Raw genomic sequence first — 5,851 nt, forward strand, 5'->3', positions numbered from 1 at the left:
GGAAGTATCACAAGGAATAATATCCTATTCTTGCTTTTGAGGAATGCACTTCACTTCTCTGGTTCTCAGTTCTCTTATTTTAAATAAGAGAAGTGAACTACATACTTGCTAAGATCACATCTAGGTCTATACTCTTATGATTCTCAAAAATTTCCCCTAGATTTTTGTACCCCTTTGGGGGAGGGGTGTTTTGATGTTGTTTTAGTTCAAGCAGAAGTTTACAATAGAGGATCAAACAAAGTTTTCAAACATACATTACAAACAGCATATATTGGTTTGAGTTCAGTAGTATAATGCTTCTCCCTACATCTTTGTTAGAGGTTAATCCTTTCTCTATGGAATTTTATGGATGCTTGATCTTTATTCAGGATAGTATGAGGCCAGGAACAGAATTTTCAAACAATTGAATTCTGACCAACTGCCTAATATGGCTATAACCCTGCCAGATTTTTGTGGGAGAGAGATGCTGAGGACACTCCAGGCCAAAAAGCACTATACAAGAGGTGATCAAACAATATGTTTAAATAAAACATGAATGTTTAAATTTAAAAAAGTATTACAGTGAAAGATAAATTGCCATTAATCCCCCTCAAAATACTCCTCCTTGCTTCAAACACACTTATCCCATCATTCTTGCCACTTTCTGAAGCAGTTCTGGAAGTCAGTCCTCTTTTGTGAATGTGTTTAGTTGAGCTGTCGTGGCTGCCTCGATGTTCTGAATCGATTCAAAGTGTTTACCTTTCATGGTCATTTTGACTTTGGGGAAGAGCCAGAAGTCTCACAGTGCGAGATCCAGTGAATAAGGTGGATGAGGACACACTATAATGTTTTTATTTGACAGAAATTGCCATATACCAGAAGCAACGTGTGACACAGAGCCTTTTCGTTGTGATCACAAAAATACAGTGAATGCTGCTGCCGAGGGCCATCCAATGAAAAAGCAGGGATTTTCAATACAGGAAGCAGCGCGTCGAACCTTAGTAACAGTGTGTGACAAGTTTCAACTTGTTCAGCGCAGTCAGTTGGGTGTGAGCTATGGTTGAGAGAAGATATGTTTTAAAAGTGTGCTGTAAATCATCCTCCATCATGACAATGCTCCGTGTCACACATCACTTCTAGTACATGGCAATTTCTGTCAAATAAAAACATTACAGTGTGTCCTCATCCACCTTATTCACTGGATCCCGTGTGACTTCTGGCTCTTCCCCAGTCAAAATGATTCCAGGCATTGAGGCAGCCATGACAGTGCAACTAAAGACACTCACAAAAGAGGACTTCCAGAACTGCTTCAGAAAGGGGCAAGAATAATGGGATAAGTGTATTCAAAGCAAAGGGGAGTATTTTGAAGGGGATTAATGACAGTGTGTCTTTTACTGTAATAATTTTTTTAATTTAAACATTCACCATATTGTTTGATCACACCTCATAGCTGAGACCTTGACCCAGACCTCGAATGAACACGCTGTAGGGTGAGCTAGGCATCACCACACTGGGTGCCACAGGGACTCCTGCCTGGACTACATCCTGGTCCAGCCTTGCTTTTTCTGGACACCTCCTGCCTCCTCTCCCAAGTGGGAGGAAGCTCTGGGACATTTTCTTTGATACCACATGGGAAACAAGTTGTAGAGGGATAGTCAACTCCAACATGAAGAAAAGGAGTCCAAGAGAAAGATCTAAAAGGTGCTGCCAATAGAAATAAGACATCTTAACTGGAGTTCTTGGCCCCAGATGTCCAGCTTTAGCATCAGTGAAATTGGACATTTTGGAAACCTGTTTCACAGTAACATGCCACTAATGTTTCCTGAAGCCAAATGTTAACAGATGGCCAAAGAACAAAAAAGCTGAAGGAATCTGTGCTCTGGTGTCCCTGGAGGCTGTAGCTTCATTATTAGTCATGGAAGGAAAATAAGTATGGGGGACCCAGGCAGGAGGAGAATGGGAGGAAGGCAAGGAATGAGTGGTAAATCTTTACCTGGGCTAACTGGGGAAATCTAGGGGCAATAATGCAGGGTCTGAATGATTTTCCGTAAAGGACTTACTTATATACTCAGATTAAGGTTTCATTGACGTTCCACCTCCCTTAAGGGGTTTCAAATTATTTCTGCAGTTTGGCCAGCATGAGCATTTATAACCATTAAGGCTAAAGGCATGGAGGCCAAAGAGATCAGACTAGAGCAAAGATAATCCTCGTCCAGAGCAGCCATCGGGATGTCTGGAGTAGGATGTAGTTTAAGCAAAAGGAGCCCCTATTAAAAGGGCCTTAAACATACATAACTGTCCTAAATATCTATATAATTTTTCTCTTTTTTGATCTAAAAATCCCAACATCAGAGGCCCTGGACTGATGGTCTAACCCTTGATAGGATTTCTCATGTTTTTCTATGAGTTTATCTGACTTAGATGTAAGTTTAAAGTAGGCAAGGGCCTTAGTTAAACAGCTCTTATGGTAAAAAAGAGATATTAACATGATTTTTATCAGTATTTCTCTTCATGCACTATTGTTTCTAGACAAATAGAATTGCCCACTTCCCTGGTATAACTTCAGATTCTTCAGAGATCTGTGCCGAGGTTCGTTTGCCATTTCATTCTATCCATCCAAAAAAGATTCACTGTCCGTGTGCCGGATACTCTTCTAGGACCTGTGGATCCTAAAGTGAACAAGTTAGATGGAGGTTTCCTTCTGATTTGTAATCCTTCTCCATGGACCACTCTTTTCCTCCACACATTGAAATTCTGACTGTATTTAAAATTGGAATACAAATGCTTCCTCATTCATGCATTCGTTCAACAAATACTTGTTGGACTCTTACTGTGTGCAGAGTCCTGGTTCACAGTAAGGATACAACTGTGAAACAAGATACCATTCACTCAGCATGTTGTCTGTGGGGGGCGTAGACAGGTAAAGAGGCCACATGAGGCTGCCATGAAGAAGCACCCAAATGGAGGTGATGTCTAAAGGCTTCTCAAAGTTGCTCACATCACAACACATTTAGGGGATTGCTGTTGGCTGGAGGTGGCTGGCCAGGATGTCTATCTGCCCAGCCTCTGCCTGGCCACCCTAAGGATTGAGGGGACCACTGTCTCAGCACACCTGGACTCCATTCTCAGCATACTTGTTGGTCTGCTTTGGGCTAAGACCTGAAGGATAAGTAGATGCTAACTAGGAGAAGAGATATTCAGGGCCCTTCATTCAGTCTGCACTTCGCAAGTCTTCATTGAGCATCGACCATGAGCCAGATGGTGTGCCAGGGGTTAGGATTACTACGGTGAAGACAGAATCTGCCCTGAGGAGCTTTTACTCTAGTGGAGAAGACAGACAAATGGACAGGCAATTATGCTACTATGAGATAAGTGCTCTCATGGAGATAAACTCAAAGGATTATGTGATTTTACCCAAGTTTGAGAAATCAGAGATTTACAGGGTGGTAAAATAAAAGTTTAGGCCATCAGGTAGGTGGTGGGAATGGAAGTGGAGGTGGGAAAGGCATTCCAGGGAGAAGGGACTATGGTGAGATAATCATGGCACACCTCTTTGTGCTCTCCCATAAACCTTATGCTCATTATGCCATCTTCTTTCACACCTCTGTGTTTCACCTGTGCTCCTCTTCCCTGACTGGCTAACAAAGCTCAAAAGTCACCTCCTTTGTGAAAGACTTCCCCAAGCAAAATTCGTCATTCCCTCTTCTCTGCATCTACAGTGATGACACATTATCTGACGTTGAATTCTTTTTCTGATATGTACACCAATTTATTGGAAGCTATGGGAATTAGATCATGTCTTATTCATTTCATAAGCTCTTTAACAAAAGGAAAAATAGAGAAAACAACCAAATATTATATTCATTATTTTTGTTATTCATCATCCCTCAAATTTGATGGTAATGTTATGTAATACTAATTTAAAGAATTCTTATTGTTAAACGTTTAATTTTAAACTGTGCTACTATCTATGCTAGTTTCTGAATATTTATTTGGATTATGATGATTTTTTAAACTTTTAATGGTCATTCATTACTTTTCTGATTCTGTGATATACTGGTCAGAGAGGGTAATTGGAATAGCATGTTTGGAATAGTCTCTCATCAAAAATCTCTAAGAATTTTCATTAATAATTTCTCCAATCTCTTTATTCAAGCCCAGCTCCTTCATTAAGTAAATGACTCTTCTCCCCGTAATAGGTAGAGTATCACATAAGGGGTGCCTGGGCACATGCTCAGTCCTGAAACCCTACTTTGACATACTGCCTGACATACATACCTTTGAACCTGCTCTGAACCCTCCCAAAACTATTGGTCTTGTGGGACAGAACCCTGATTATAAATTGGCTCTTCTGACAATGATTCTTGGATCCTGTCTCTTGGTACTTTGGGTAATGTATCTCCCAAATGGGGGAGTACCCACGAATTGGTGCTGATACAATTTAGGTTTAAACAATGTAGGAATTAATGTAAATATGCAATCTTAGGATCTGAAACTGTGATTTTGAGATCTAATTTCTACTTTTTTTGTTATGAGCTCCATTCTACCATAATCAAGCTTCTAAGAGAAATTTGATGAATCCAGGGAAGTTACAGAAGTGAGAGATGATGTTTCTCTATCTGATTTCCCATCATGAGCCATGTATATATAACAATTAAATTAGGCACCTTAATATAAATTACCGTGATTTTAAGAGGCTTTTATTTTAAAAAGTTAATTTTTCTGATCTTCACACTTAATACTAACATGTAATTTTATGATTTAAAAAATTACCTACTAGTCAAATAATGCCACACGATGGCATTATTTTTGTCTCCTTTTGCAGTCAGGGATTCAACTACACTCCGATAATACAGTGGTGACCAAGGAAAGAAGGGTCCCTGACTCGAGTATCTGTGGAGTTCTCATTGCTCAGCCCTCCAGCCTCTCCTATATAAACCCCGGTGCTTCTGGACACCCACTGTTTCCTGAATCTACAGCTCTCTTCCTTCCCCACTGCTGTAGTTCAAGTTCTCATTATCTCCCGCCTCCTAATTGGTTTCTTATCCATTCAACTATTCAACGTGAGATTTCTAAAATGCAAATATTTGGGGTGATTTTCAATTGCCCACAGAATAAAGTCCTGACCTTGGACTTCTATGCAAGGCCCCTGCAGGACCAAGCCTCTGTCTTATCTCTGGGCATTCTCCATCTTGCACTCAAAGTGCAATCAGTGTCTTACTATTTGCAGTAAGTATATACCCCATTTTTTGAAGTTTTCCTCTCGGGGAGAGGATTTGGGGGCAGTTACCAGGAGTTTATTGACTATCAAGGGAAGCGCTCAGACCAGAAGCAGGAATTGGGGAAACTTGAGCTTGCTCTGAAAGTACACATTTTTTCCCCCAGTCATAAGCAGATCACATTTTTCTGTGACCTTGTGATGCCCTCTCTGGAAGAGCCAGACGACCTACCCCTGACCCTTCCCACCCCACCGCATTTCACATCACAGCGACCTGTGGCTTTAATCCCCCTTTTCTGCTTCTGAAAGTCCCGGGGCCTGGACGTCTTTTACCTCCCAGGCAGGCCTGACGAACTTTTATTCCCCGTTCAAGATTCAGCCTAGAAGTCCTCAGTCCGGGGACTTGCCCGCTCCCCACCGGGCGCGTCTAGTCTGGTGCGCGCACAGCTGTGCGCTGGCAGGCACGGCATGTGCGGTGGGCATGGGCTCCTGGGCCACCAGGCCCGCGAGCCGCCCGCACCGGACCCATCGCCGAGGGCCCGCACCCTACGCCCCCCGCCGCAGGTCAGGAGGTCGGCGCTCCCGGGTCGCGGGCGCAGAACCGCGCCGGGTCACGTGACACGCCGGTTGTCACGTGGGCGCCGCTCAGCTGAC

The sequence above is a fragment of the Rhinolophus sinicus genome, chromosome 3 (assembly GCF_057876585.1).
Source record: "Rhinolophus sinicus isolate RSI-liver-muscle chromosome 3, RSI-T2T, whole genome shotgun sequence".
NCBI lineage: Eukaryota > Metazoa > Chordata > Mammalia > Chiroptera > Rhinolophidae > Rhinolophus > Rhinolophus sinicus.